A 15,987-nucleotide genomic window follows, 5' to 3' on the forward strand; every position below is an offset into this window, starting at 1 on the left:
GTTGGGTATTACTGACTTCTGCTCCCTGAAATTCTCGTCCGAGTCCGGAAGCTGAAGTCCGGATAAACGAGGGCGAAATACATGTGGAGAAATCCGTCCCGATGCTTTTTTTGTCCGTATAGCGCAGGATCCGGATAAGCGCAGGTCGACTGTATTCCCAATTTCTATACTCACGCTCTTCTCTCTACTTAGGGTCAGTTCTCACTTGGCGATGCCCGAACGCGACGTCGTGAGATGGCGGCAGAAATAGAGGCACGTCTCCGCCGCCCCGTCAGAGTGCACGATTTTCATGTTCCCAAGCATAGTCCTAGATTTCATGAGGGAGAGTAACCTCCTAGGAATTGTCTGACAGCAAAGAAGAAATAGACAACGCGTGAACTGAGTGACCAACAACCTGTGACCAATTGTAAACTGGACCTATACTGTGAACAACAAACACTGTGACCACCTCATGTGACCAACTAATGTACTAACAAAGCTATTCTGGTGAAAGCTATTGTGGTGAAAGCTGTTATGGTGAACTGTATGGTGGGAACCGAAGGTGACCACCAGATGGCACAGCCAGCGAACTTTGCACTGAACGTATCCATTCTCTTTTTTCTTGTCTTTTTTTTTTCTCTCTCTCTCTCTGTGTGGCCGCCCGTATCGGCAGGCAGACCGCACTCCCTTTCTTATTTTTTCTTTCTTTCGATAAACGATACCCGCCCATCACCACCACCACCACCACCACAAACAAGCAGACGAAAAATCAAGAGGCGTTGGCTTTCTATGTTATCTTATTGGTCGCCAGTATATCGTTCTCGGCAGCTCTCGCGCTGACGTCGCCTAAGAAGCGCTGTCCCAACGGCGGTGTCCCAGAAAACGTGTCATTGAATTATAATAAAAAAACTACACCACCTAGAGTCATGCGGTCAATGGCATTTGTTCTTACTGGGTTTTTGCCACCTCGTCATGTGAATGTCCTGTAACGTAAGTTTAATTATGTAAATTTTTGCGAGCTTAAGTCGGAAATTTGCCTAGTAAAGGTCACTTTTTTACCCCACCAATGTGAAGAGCGTGTCTAATTTAGTCAGATTAATGATAATTGACAGGGATATTCAGGAGCTATCCCATCGGAAAAAATAGCAGAACATCATGCTCTACGCAGGTCGCAGAGAATAGCGCACGATGAATTTTTCAGCGCAATCTTTGTCAGTTCGACGAAAGGAGGTTGGAAGCCCAGCCCTCCTCGACATCGTAGAAAGAGATAAAACAGGCACGGCTTATCACGTTCGACTTTCGCTGGGATAATGCTTTCCCTCTCCCAATTTTAGGAACAGTTACTTTTTCTACTATCACTCTGTAGGCTGGCTTCGGAACCTCCTTTCGTCGCACTGAGAGCGATTGCGCTCAAAAAGTCATCGCGCGCTATGGTTCGGTGCTCCGAAAAGCATGATGTTCGGCTATTTTTTCCGATGGGATAGCTCGTGAATATCACTGTCACCTGTGACTGTGACGTTTACTTGGCGAATTTCCTAGTTCAGTTCGCAAATATTTACATAATTAAACTTGGAGTACATGACATTCACATTAGGAGGTGGCAAAAACCTAATAAGAACAAATGCTGTTGACCGCATGATTCTAGGTGGAGTAGTTTTTTTTATTATAATTCAATGACACGTTTTCTGGGACACCCTATATATCCGCCGTCCGCTCACGACATCGCGTTGGGAGAACTTGTCCCAACGGGGTGCTTTCTCAAGCATCTACACCTCATAACATACGACATTTTAAATTTTTAATTTTTTAATTATCAGTACTGTGCAGGCCTATCCTACACTCTTAAGAATGAACTTCACCGCATAGCACGCTCCTAGCCAACCATAATCTCCAATGATATATCGTTATCTGCCCTGATTTGGTGAAAACGGGAGGCGTACGCCTTTTTAGTGACACTTATCGTGTTCGTAATTGTCACAAAAAAAAGGCGTACGCTTCCCGTTTTCAACAAATCAGGGCAGATAACGATATCATTTGAGTTGGCTAGGAGCGTGCTATGCGGTGAAGTTCATTTAGAGTGTATAGGCACAAGCAGCTAAATTCAGAGTGTACGCTGTGATGTTTTAAATTAATGCACTTTAAACAACGTTTAAGGAGGGAATCGTTTTTATCACCAGCGGCGACAATCACCTCCCCCCACCCCGCAGGAGGACGGAAAAGGTGGCCTGGCCTGACCACGAGCTTCGCTTCATCTACACACCAGCTCTTTTGCCTCACCTATTTTGTCATCCAGAAACATTAATGCGCGCAAATTATTAAATGCACGTACGCGCTATGTGCAGGAAATTATGTCTTCAATGGAAATATGCTCTGGTATCCCTTCAAATCCGCGCAAGCGGTGGAGGGGGGCAAATGGGAGGCGGTCCATCATATACCGGAGAAGGCAGTACCGCTTGCGGTGCTGTTCCGGGTTCCGGTGCTGTTCCGGATATCATTTCCCAATGCGAAATGATATGTCTTGGCTACTTCATGCTGCATGCTGACTGCGTGAAAGAACGTAAATATTGCACCGTCTTCAGACACACGGTTACAAAATGCGGTAGCGGCAAAACTATAGTGTGATAGTAAATATTTACGTTGCGTTTATTTGGTAGTGGTATCGCGTTACATTTTCAAATTTGTAGCGACGCTAGTATTGCGCAACCTTTTTGTGGAGTAGCGTGAAGCGGTATTCGGTTACTTCGTTTTGGTAGCGGGTAAAAGACTGATTCCCAGTTGCGGAATTCCCATCTCGAAATTCATGGTCGCATAACAATGAAAATGTTCGATGACTGCGTGACATGATATGCGGTGTTTAAAAATCTGACTTCTCTAATTAACCTCTCAGCTTCACGAGTTTTCGATGGCTGTCGAAGCGGCTTCTCAGAGAATGAAAGCCACGTTTTAGCGATCGTTAGGTTTCGCAAGGCGGACACATACGGGGACGTTCGGCTGCCCAGGGGGCGCTCCTGTTTTCTGCCGTCAGCGCCACTTGTAGTGACAGCGATAAGATGTTTCGCGTAGTGTATTCTCTCACCACGTGTGGTGTGCGCTGCGTGAAGGTGATTAAACGTTATTGCTCGCTAACGAAGGTCAAAGAATCGAGGATATTTCCCCAGTCTCACGTTTGAGGAAGGGAAATCGTATACGACCGCATGTTTTGGCCGCAGAACATCTGTTCTTCTCGGATGACACAAGGCACCGAAGTTACCCGAGTATTTCCCTTCATTTATCCACCTAGAGTTCAACATTCACCATTCAACAAAAATTCATATGCCTATGTAACAGTATTCAGGCAACATTTAATATAAATGACAAAAGTCCTAGTAAACATTTCTAAATATAAGTGAAGAACACGTGGTTTATGTGAGAAGCGTACGTTGTTCTCATGAATGAGTATTATCTTCTGCAGCGAAGCGGAGTACGATATTGCAGGTCGTGCATCCCAACAAGTACAGGGTTCGCCAAGATAAACTTCGGGGTTTGTAACGAAGATAAAACAAGTAAGAACAGTGTCGACGTTAAGTAGACGTTAAAAGACGATGTAAAGTACACTCTTAAAAATGAACTTCACCGGATAGCACGCTCCTAGCCAACCATGATCTCGAATGATATCGTTATCTGCCCTGATTTGTTGAAAACGAGAGGCATACGCCTTTCTGTGACACTTACGCTGTTCATAATTGTCACAGAAAAGGCGTACGCCTCCCGTTTTCAACAAATCAGGGCAGATAACGGTATCATTCGAGATAATGGTTGCCTAGGAGCGTGCTATGGGGTGAAGTTCATTTTTAAGAGTGTAGACGTTAGAGGACGTATTATGCCCCCAAATTTTATGTCCATAATGCCGCCTAGTCTGTTACTCTGGTTACTCTGGAAAGGAGCTGAAATATAAACTGTGTTTGAGCTCCTTTCCGTCAGATGGCGAAGCAGTCGAGCGCGGCGTTGCAGACGACATCGAACATGTGGAACTGAATGCAGACTAGTTCTCTGCGACGCCGCGTTCGACCGTGTCGCTATCAGAGGAAAGTAGCTGGAACACAGGTATAGCCAATTAGGGAGCGGCGGTTTTTTAATTCTCACGATTTATCCGCCGAGTAAGAGACTAGGCGGCATTATGGACATACAATTTGGGGGCATAATACGTCCTCTAACGTCTACTTTAGCTTTCCGACACTGTTCTTATTTGTTTTACCTTCGTTACAAACCCCGAAGTTTATCTTGGCGAACCCTGTACATTGCGTACATTTCCTATTCACGTTTTCTCTTCTTTTCTTTTTTTGAACAGTCAGCGACACGAGCTCTCACTTGGCCGTCGAGAAGGCTTTTGTACGAGGATCGCTCGCGTGCCGGTGCTTAAAGGGAGACTTCAGAACATTCGGAGAAAAAATTGCTGCATATTGTACATGGTGTACTTACAAAAATGTCCAAGGATTTTCTAAAGAAACTCTATAGAGATATATTGTATTGACTAGAGAGCCCATAGAAATTATTATGAGATCCTGATGTGTCCCTACTGATCGTTTACGGAATATTGGCCACCGTAATTCTACAGAAACTCCAATGAGCTTCTAACGATTGAGTATCTATCGCTTTTCTTCTAGAATTCCCTGAGAGGTGTGTCGTGTGCATCTACCGCCATAAATGTTTATCATGTAGTACATACATATGAGGAACAAACGTTTTATTTATACTACTTGTAACTCCCTTGAGAGCAACGAGGAGAGGCCGCTCTTCAGTTGAGTATTTGATACAGAAGGGAATCTTCCAAGTGTGTCTCTCGGAACGACAATGTGCATTACGCGTACATAAAAATGACACAAAGTGCAACCGCTACTCATATATATATATATATATATATATATATATATATATATATATTATTCATATTATATTATAATATTATTATAATTATAATATTATTATACATATATATTATTCCAATTTTCCATTCTAGACATGATATATCTCTGCCCTTAGTGCTGTAGGAAACAAAAATAGAAAACAAGTGAACTGCGTACTGCATGCACTGTAAAATGGAGACACAAAGATGGATGATACAAAGATGAAAAAAAAAAATACTCTTTTTCTTTCGATACAGTGATTTATAAAAGAGCTATGATGGGATCATAGAGGCAGCGCTTGCAGGTGGATTCCACGGCCAGGCAGACTGTCTATTTAATGAAATATATAACCACTAGATGACAACTTAAAATGAAAATTCATCAATAGTTTCAATTCAAGCTTTTATGGCAAATCTGTGAAGGCATAACAGGAGGCAGTCCTTGTTTTAAGTCAGCCAATTTTGCAGATTTTTAAATTTTTCGGAAATCTTGAAAGAGACTTACTTATGATGAAATTTGAAATGACGGCCTGATCGAGCTGATTGCAGTTTGATGCCGCATGGCAGAGCTAGGTATCTGGGTACCAGCCAACAGAGCAGCCCAAGTTTCAGCATTAAGCTCCGTCACACCAATCTGGAGGATATTTCGTCGAGGCATTTGGCCCTCTAACATAAATGGTGGTTGTAGTACCTGCACTTCTTCGACAGCTTCGCCCTGCTTTCGGCATTGTCAAAGGAAAATCTAGCAATAAATAATTTGAGTTATGCGCTCTTTCAAGAACAATTGCCTCCAATTTTGCTAATCTTAGTATACTGTCCAAAAACCTCCAATTTAATTAATTAATGTAGTTAAGCAAATTTAATTTTGGTATTTTAATTAAGTAATTTTTATGTAATGGAGTCAGAACGCGTGACCAGAACGCCTTTGCATTTCAATTAGAACTCAACAGATAATATTTTGATATGCCTCATTATGAATACAATAAGGACATCATAAGACATTCTTTTAACTTTCTATGGGGAAAACTCATTAGGAGCTAATTTTCCACTGGGTTTCTACAGGCTCAATACAAACACAGTTGGTTCTCAATAGGTACTCATTTGGTATTTTTGTTGATTATTTCGCATTTTGGGGCATAATTAATCAAATAAGGAAGAAACAAAGGTTATTGTAGGTTTTTGGGAGCTATTATATAATAGCCCCTGAATACCTGCCATAACCGTTGTATCCTCCTTCTGTGACTAATTCTGTCTCAAATGCGAAATAATCCAACAGAAACTTGAACACGGAGAGGAGGACGCGAAAATCTCCCCAGGGCAACTGGGGCGGCGTGACGTCACTATGCATGCAGCGGACATGCAGGATACCACGGCGGGCGTAGCTATGCTGTGTTACGTTCCCGAAAGCGAAGCTGTGGGACAATATGAAGGAAGATTCGGGATCAGAATACTCAGACACAGACGTAAGATTATTCGCAGCGACGGCTTCATGTGAACGGTTCCGCGCGTGTGAGACGCATATTCGCAACACATCGATGCACATTCTATCGATGCTCGTCCAGTTGGGAACGTGAGGTAGCATATGCATTCTGAGGAATCCCAAGTGTCCGATTAAGAATCGCTCGGATGCAAGATATTTCTAAGGATTCAGTTTGCAGCACGCCCACAACGCACGTATGATGCTTTTTACGTCTATGCATGTGTGCTACTTGGTTCAGACTTGGTTGGTTACTTCCCTCAGAACATGATCTACTACCTACACAGGCAGGCGTTTCACCTAAAGTGATAAAAAATTCTAACTGGCGACGTGCTCGCCGGAGGACTGTGGGATTTTCGGCGTTTACCTTCTGGAAACTTTTGCCGCCATTCAGGAAGGCTTCGGACAATTTTTAATTGAGGGAAATTTATTTTGTTCAATTGAACTTTGAAAATTGCCACGCGAACTTCACTTTTTTAAACAAAAAGTCTGTCGTGGTAGAATTACGATGGGCACCTTCTTCTACATCATCCGAAGCAGCCTCAGCTGACTGGCGAACACGACAATATTTAACGAACATCACAATCGGCAGACACAACTGGACAGAACGCACAGGATCGTACGTACGCAGCGATTGGAAATACCGTGAGCACACCCACACACCCACTGAGGAGCGACGGCAGCCATAACTCACACGGGATTGGGTACCGATTGAAGCGGCTATTCTGCGAAAGAACATGCTCGGTGCACATTGTTTGCAGATGATTTCTGCTTTGGTACAAAACTAGGTGGCAGATTTTGCGGTGTTGGCAACAACCGTCCCACAAGATGGCGATCCCCGTTGTTTTACGCGGGGAATAGCCCGAAACACATGGCAAGATGTCGACTTTGACCCACCTGCAGAGACCCGAGCAGTTATTGTTAGAGCGAATGAAACCCCGCTGGACGTTCTTGGTGAGACGTGCCGACTTTACCTCCGCTTTATACCCCACCTATACCCTATCATCGGCGGCACCCGCTCGTTTCGAAGATTTTGAGACGTATGCACTGCAAGGTCCGCCCGGTGATTGCTCACCTGATGCTTAGCGTTCCGTGACGAAGACAGTGGCTCCCAGTACCATTCTATGGTCCCTGCCAAGCCCAGTCATGTGCCTAACTCTCCCTGGCCTGGATGGAAGCTGCACGGACGCGATGCGCAAACCGAAATCGCTAGCACGTCGCTAGTGGCCCTAGGTGGCAATTACAAGCGACTATCGGCAGACCGCCATGTTTACATCCGTATAGCCCATAGGAAATGCATGGACATGAAAATTTGTGTGGTCGTATATTTTGCTACGCATAGTTCTGGCATAAGTTACTCACTGTGCGTCAGCGGAAGACCGTCCGTCAAGTAGGTACAGCGTCACGTGCGAAAATGTGACTAGCCTTTTAGAGCACATACTCTGTACTTCGTTGGCTGCCACGGCGTGCCGTCGGGACTGCGATGAAAGTAGCCGTATAATTACATTTCCGTTTGCACACATTCAACATCATGAACTATCGACACAACACACTTACTTTACACGAAAAAACGCAGCGATCCACGCTTTTCTTCTGTCCTGTTCGCACCACTTGCCCGGAAACGGTCGGAACGGTACGGAAGGACTCAGGCCCGCTGTGTGTGTGTTCTGTGCTGTTTGTGCACTTTACAACGCAACAGCACTGCTGTCCTGGATTTTGTTGAGCTTGTTTCCTAGGGTGACATTCTCAGACATGCTTACACAGGCGGAAGGTCCCATACATCACAAAACTATACACGGGACCGGGTTCTTTGCTTTACGTACGCGCGAAGGATCTACGTATCTATATCAAGAAACTTTTCCTCCGTGTGCTGCCAGGGAAGAAACGCGGCACTGGTGTCTCCCGGCTCAACTGTAACCGAAGTTCCTATATTACCACTTTATTCCAAGTTCGTTGTGTTCATTTTCCATAAAAGTTAGCCTAAGATCGCTGTTGGGCCATTCCAGGTCAAATCCACCAAAGGTCGTGCTCCACCACCTGCACTTTTGGTTAAAAAAATTAGCATGGACCCCTTACTGCAAATAAAGATATTTTCCCGAGTTTTACGGCACTATCTTGAACCGCTGTAGATATAGGCGGTGTCAAAGTTCGTCAGAATCGCGAAAACCATGTTGCGAAAAAAGTGACTTATCCAGCAGGGGTTTAAGTCCAGGTGGACTTTAGTGACATAGAATGAAAGAGCATGGCCCTACCATTATGCCAATATTAAGTTCTTCCCGCGTGTTCCGTTATCGGCCCGCGAAACAGAGCTGCTTTTTGGCGCTATTTCTTACTTTGCGCCTTGCTAACGGCACTTTTCACACAAACTGGAAGTTTCCAAAAAATTGAGCGTGTTCTGGCACTTCCATACTTCAAAATCACTTGTTTTGAAGACCGAGCACATAATACTTTTTGCTACATTTAATCCCAAATGTAGTACTTTTGGCAAAGTTGGTCGTTTTCAACGCCATTTTTGAAAATTAAGCGTTCGGCCGAGAAAATCCAAATAGATGGAGATGACAAGTCAATGTCTATACTAACGCATATAAAAAAATTGAGAAGGTACTTTTTTATACGGACGCGGTAATTCTTTTTTCCCCATTTTTTTTAACTTTTAACTTTTAAATTTGACTTCTTTCGAAGCGGTAATTCATGCGTAAAACAGGAAACGTGACCTATTCAGCATGCAAAACCCTGCTGGATAGGTCACTTTTTTTGCAACATGGTTTTCGCGATTTTGACGAACTTTGACACCGGCTAAGTAAATCGACAGCGGTTCAACATAGTGCCGTAAAACACGGGAAAATATATTTATTTGCAGTAAGGAGTCCATGATAATCTTTGGAACCAAAACTGAGGGGGTTCGAGCACAGTCTTTGCGTGATTTGGCCTGGAATGACCCTATTGGCATTTTCGTTTTTACTTTTCCGCACGCGACTGTGCATTTTAGGCAGTTTACTTTGCAACGGGCATTTCGATCACATACGCTGTGCAAGTGCGTCTCTGCGCATGAGAGGAGGCAGTGAGAGGGAAGAGGGAGGGCGCCGCCTTAGCCAATGGGGCTTCCCGAGTGGGGTAACCGGGAGAGGAGATATGCGCAGAACGCTCGGTTACTTGCAGAGCGTATTATTTTACGACTGATATGACGAGGCACACCCGAGCTATGAAGACAGTCATATCATATCATACGTACATACAGGGCGTCACAACGAACATGCACTAAGACTTTCGACAAGGTAAAGAGCACTCTGGGCCAATGAAACCAATTGAATGTTGATACCACTCGTTTAGTCCCCAGTACTCTTCATTATTTGAATTAATTATTTAATAACACAAATTATTGCTCTTTTACAACGTTGGTTTAATGGCCTAGGCGTCGATAAGAAAGCCGCAGAACGGCTTGAGGTGTTTCCAAAGTGTGGCAACAAGGTACGAGCTGCGTGGCTTCTTTCTTTTTTGGCCAAAAATTTGGGATGTGCCAAACGAATCCGCGATTCCTCGAATCCACCAATCCTAGGCAGGGATTCGCCCAAAACGGCGAATCGAATCTTTCGAATCGACCAACCACGTTTGTTTGTTTCTTTTTCAAATTGGCGCCTCGGGAGTCCGCCGAAAGCCTGATTGGCCGACGGGTGTTTTCATGTTTGTTTGGTCACATTGCTCGAGGGATTGAAAGAGTTCAGGTAGGAACTGTTACATTACAAGTTTTAAAGTCACCTGGTTTCGCTTTTGATTGTTGCTTAGTTTTATGGAAATAATTAAGACTCGAGAATTTATGCATTTCTTGTATAGCAGATAAACAACAAGTTAAATAAATTACGTTGAAGAACTATATGGGTATATTTTCCCCTGAAGCTGAAGCATTATTTAATTTGTTTTTCATTCAATAAAGGCATCATATTATGCTTCAAAACACTTTTCACTAGAGCTGTTTTTTATTATTTTTTTGCTTTTAAAACTCTTTTTCAAGAAATGATTCGAAAGATTCGAGGATTCGTAGAACGTTCCTTGGATTCGGGGTCGGACTCGGATTCGAAAAATTTTGTATTCGTCCCATCTCAACCGAAAATGAAGGCTACACATGCGGGCACTCGTACACAGTATACTTGTGTTGCAAGGAATCCTCATTTTCATCCGCCGGTACACATACTTCTACATGTACACTCTTAAAAATGAACTTCACCACATAGCACGCTCCTAGCCAACCATAACCCGGAATGACAACGTTCTGGCCCCTGATTTGTTGAAACCGGGAGGCGGAGCCTATTTTGTGCCCATTATGCACGGCACAAAATAGGCTCCTCCTCCCGTTTTCAACAAATCAGGGGCGAGAACGTTGTCATTCGGGATGATGGTTGGCTAGGAGCGTACTATGTGGTGAAGTTCATTTCTAAGAGTGTAGTCGTCTCCATTTTCATCACGTGGCTATGTTCAGAGAGGCCAAGCCTCGCCTGGCGACGGCAAGGACATCGTTCTAGTTACACACACACACATAACATGAAACACTGCCCCCATTTATTGGCTCACCATCGTTTGCTGATCATCCGTTAGATCAGTTACTCCCCATGTTTGCCGCCGCACGCAGAACAACTCCTCTTCACACTACGACTCTCTATTCAACAGCAGTAGCCAAACCTACCGAAGGTGAAATCAACAACCTCTACCACTCTTCCTTGGACTGACCTTACTTACCCAACCCCTCCCTCGTTTTGTTTTTCATCCACGGGCTGAAGAAGAAAATGTAATGCGTCAGCGTGTCTCTCCAACGGACACACCCTGGCCATGATGGTGAGCCACCGCTATGTGGCTTACACGAAAGTGTTTACGAGGGTCCCGTCCACCAAACGCAGACCTTTGAGTGCTGCCTACGTTATTCTGCCCGACGTAAGACCGTGCAGCTTCTGATAATCACATGAAGCACCCTTCACCACTACACTCTTAGAAATAAACTTCACCGCATAGCACGCTCCTAGCCAACCATTATCTCGAATGATATCGTTATCTGCCCTGATTGGTTGAAAACCGGGGGCGTACGCCTTTTCTGTGACAATTATGAACAGCATAAGTGTCACAGAAATGGCGTACGCCCCCGTTTTCAACCAATCAGGGCAGATAACGATATCATTCGAGATAATGGTTGGCTAGGAGCGTGCTATGCGGTGAAGTTCATTTTTAAGAGTGTATACATGCACCAACAAGTTCCATCATATTATTCGCCATAAAATTTTGTTACGGTGCAAGAATATAACCTTTCAGCAAGTTAGCATATTAAACAAGGAGGAAACGCGTTGTGTTCCAGTGGATCATGAGGGACAAGCACCCGTAACTGTTAGGTTAAGAGGTACGTCCCATTTCGCGTATTCCCATATTTTTCGAAAGAAATCCAAATGTTTTCTCATGCTATACAAGGACGAATACCGTTATGGATAACTTACAAGTGTAATGCGGATTGCTTGACCGTTCTTGACTTGAGGACGCTTTTATGTTGATGAATGTAGCAGGGTTGACATTGATGTAGATGAGGGCAAGTGTAATCCTCTTATTGGGAGTTCTCTGACCTGTAGGCATGAGTGACACGTGACGCAGTACTATTTCTGTGCCAGGAAACTGCTTGAAAAGTCATCATTCGGGCATGTAGCTGGATCATCGCGATCATCGCGAGATCGAACGTGTCGGCGCGCTGCGGAGAAACGATGAACTAGCGTAGTGTGGGTATCTCCCTCGCGTCGTCTGCTTTTACACGGTTATTATGCGTTCAGTACAGTAAATGGAGCATTGGGAAACCGGACAGTACCGTACCATCGCGGCACAAGTGATCTTCCGGTAAATATACGCAAGAATTACAGGAAAGAATCATCAACTCCGGACATCGGCCGGCGTGTCATTCACACTAGAAGTGTGACGTTGTCGGCCCCTATACGTCGATCCCGCAGCGAATCGGATTGAACGGTGGGAGGGGTGATTGGGCGTTAGGCGACAGCGGGACTGCCGCACAATCTCATTAGGCGAAACGGGACTGTCGGCAAGTGGGCGTTCCATACTGACCCACCCCAATAGTGATTGGCGTGTGCATGAAATGAAGACGTGCTCATCAGTCGACAGTCGGACACTTCGAAATAAATGTGCGTCGATAGCACTAACATACCTCGGAAAACTCACTCATGAGCGGGCTCATACATGATCACTCGTGCTCAAACTGGCGAATGAGTTGGCCATGAATGAGCAACTGGAGAGCTGATCGGGGAGTGAGTGAGCAAACGTACAGAAGAGCGGGAGGTGAGTGAGCAAACGGTGAGCTGAGCAGATAGTGAGTGATAGTGAGCTGAGCGGAAGACGATTGAGCAGGAGTAAGCAGCAGTCACAAATGCCCATTCTCGAAATCAAAACGTTTCATGTGGTCGACGAATGAAAAAAGGAATGGATGGATGGATGAATGTTGAAGATGAAATAAAAAGAGTGATTGGTTCTTTTGCAGACTGCATAAGAAATGGGACTTGGTACTACTATGCAAAGTTGTTAGCACACAGACACACCCAAACGTTTTTCGTGTAACTCAAATAATCGCATTTTGTGCTGATGTAACGTCTAAAACATTCTTTTTAGTACTGAAATGTCGTCGCACGGTCATTTCAAAATATGCTTGGCTTCCTTCAGAGTTATAGTCAATTTATTAACATCAGGATATAGTAGTCTCCCAGGTCTGAATGTCCCATTACTCGTCGCTTTCCACCATGCACACTGACCTCGAAGCCGTAATCCATTGCCCAAACCCGTTTTTAAAGCAACTACAACGGATTTATTTTCCGTGCCATAAGTATTTCAATGAGCAATGTCTTTCGAAAACCGGCGGCGGTGCGTCGTGGACACATTGACACGGGCAGCCGATCCCTCGCATTCAGTTTCCGCGACATATCACAAACAGTATTGCACCAGACTGGCCTCGTTTATTGGATGTTCTTCTGTGACGAGTACAGTTGTTGGCCTGGTTCCCAATGCACTCCCTTTCTTTATAGTAACATAACTGGTAGCCATCGACTTTTCACACAACACGTGTCCTTACATGACACCTTTATTATTGGATGTGTGCCATGGAACCGCTTTCTTTCTTCACGTGACATGAATCAGTATGCAAAACGGGACTGCCTGCCGCATACATTAGGCGAGATAAGACCCCGTTGCTGGTTTCACGTCAGTTCAGGCAGGGAGGTCCCATCGACCTCCTGGATTTTCATTTTTGTTTTATATATTTAGAAGCTCATCGTACATGATAGTCAACAGCGGTAAAATGAATAATTTCTACCGAACAGTTTTCTTGCAAAAAAATCGAGAAAATCCGGCCCTGAATTCGAGTGTTTCAGTTTTGCTGTGTTTGCACGCGTATATCTCCTGAGCTTTAAAAGATACTGTTGTGATTTTTTTTTAATCATTTGTTATGCCTACAGACCAGCGCTCCGAGCGAAATTTTGGAGCGCAGGTGCAGCGCACCGTGCTATAAGAATGGCGAACATGCTCTCTCGCGCAGTTTTGTTCAACTTCGACGCATGATTTCTCTGGCTGTAGATGCCCCTTATTACCATACTTGGTATCAGTTCACTCAGATTTTAACGATGTTTCATCAGATATATCTACCGTGCGAATACCTCCTACAGGTATCTGGTGAAACTGGCAAATGTTTAGGCATATTTTCAAAAAACGAGGATTTTGCGCTCCGTTTTCTCGAACAGGCCCCCTTTGATTTCATTTATATTTTGGCAGGACATAGCCCCATGTGAGACCTTTCATCTGACGAAAGCATCTTCTGCTTCAAAAGGCGTACACTTACGATGAGCGTGTTACAACGCGGGTTTACTCTGCGTGCGTACGTGTCGCAGCCCGGATGGCGGTACCGCTAGAGTACCGCGGGATGGCGGATATCTGTTGATGTCGTACAAGAAAGGGGCAAGAAAGGGGCAAGAAAAAGCTCTGTGTGACTAAAAGTGGTAGTTTATGTCGATATGTTTACAGGGCTGCGAAAGCGGAAGCAGTATTTTGCAGTGACAGCGACAAATGATTTCATCCAATTTCTATGAAAAAGTCACTTTTCTGCATTCACTGTTACGGTGCGAGCTATGAATGTTTCTCTTGTTCTGCCACGCATGCGAACCTTGTATGCGACTTTGATGCGGTATATATTTACCCATTCTTTTTTCTTTTGCATTCTAAAAAAGCCACGTCCTCAGCGCGTTATCATATCTTCTGACCCTAGGATGACATCTTGCCCGGATGAACGCAAGTTGGGTGTCGTGGCATGGTGCTTGATTATTTCACCGATCCTTTCACACGCACGTTTGTGGCGTCTTCCTGTGAACGGCCATGTCCCGCTCGCAAAAGTAGATCTCGAGAGCTCATAGAGCCTATGGCGATTTTTAAAATGGCTCGCCGCAGGATCTGATACGTAAATTATTAGCTGCGAGAGGAACATTCCCGACAAGTCACTCTTCAACAGCGATGGAAGCTAACAGTGAGTGTGCTGAATCGTCTGCAATAACAAACGACGTTGGGCTAGTTGGTATACATAGGGCATGGTAGAATGCGCAAAAAACAAGGCGCATGCGCAAATGCGCATGGTATGCGTAGATGCGCATGCGTAAATGTGTACGCGTAGATGCGCATGCGTAAATGCGCATGCGCAAAACATGCGCAAATGTGCATGGTAGAATGCGTAGAATGCGCAAAAAACAAGGACAAGAAGAACAAGAAGAGGACAACACCAGCGCATTGTTGCGCTGGTGTTGTTCTCTTCTTGTTCTTCTTGTCCTTGTTTTTTGCGCGCATTCTACCATGTGCTGAACCGTGACACAAGTCTTCGCTCACCACATCAAAACTGTACGTTTCTGAGCCAGCTGTTACCGCACATTTGAATATAGAAATCTGTTTTCCTCCAGTGGAAGGCTAGGGCCTGGGCATAGCTACTGTCCAGTTTTTAGCGAAATCACGAAGTGATCCAGAGGTGCCGCTCGACCCCGCCCCCCCCCCCCCCTCCAGAATTTTATAGGAATTTTTTGGTGGTTCCTTATGACTCCGAAAGCAACAGAACATTGGTCTTTTCTAACGAAATAGCACTTTATGGGGCGCAGAGCCCCTCACAGATGCAGTGCTTGGCGGAAACCTATGTCGTTTTGAGCAAGCATTGCGGCTCAAGTAAGGCACGGAGCATGTTAGAAAGCCTCTTATTTGATAGAGGAGAGTTCATTTTACCGTACGTAAGCAATTTTCACCATCGCACTCGAAAGGGTCAAAACTTGTGGCATGCACGATATATATTTTTTTTTTTGCAATATAATATTCTGGAATTTCTTCCTAAAAATTTTTTGGCGAATAGCCCACGTGTTGTACTTTCAGCACAACAAAAAAATCCAGCCCCTCGGGTGCACTGTAATCGGGAAGTTGTGAAAATTCGACAAAATGCACATTTTCGACCGAAACATCGGTGTGAGGAGGTCGCGATTGAAGCGTGATGAAGGTGTCATTCGATGCATCGTCTTCCTAGCAATAAGACGTATAGAAAAAAATCTCAGGGGTACTTTTTGTTAAACTGAAATAATATTTTTGTTTTATTGAAGGTAAGTTC

Source organism: Ornithodoros turicata, chromosome 7 (genome assembly GCF_037126465.1).
Source record: "Ornithodoros turicata isolate Travis chromosome 7, ASM3712646v1, whole genome shotgun sequence".
In the NCBI taxonomy this organism is placed as follows: Eukaryota; Metazoa; Arthropoda; class Arachnida; order Ixodida; family Argasidae; genus Ornithodoros; species Ornithodoros turicata.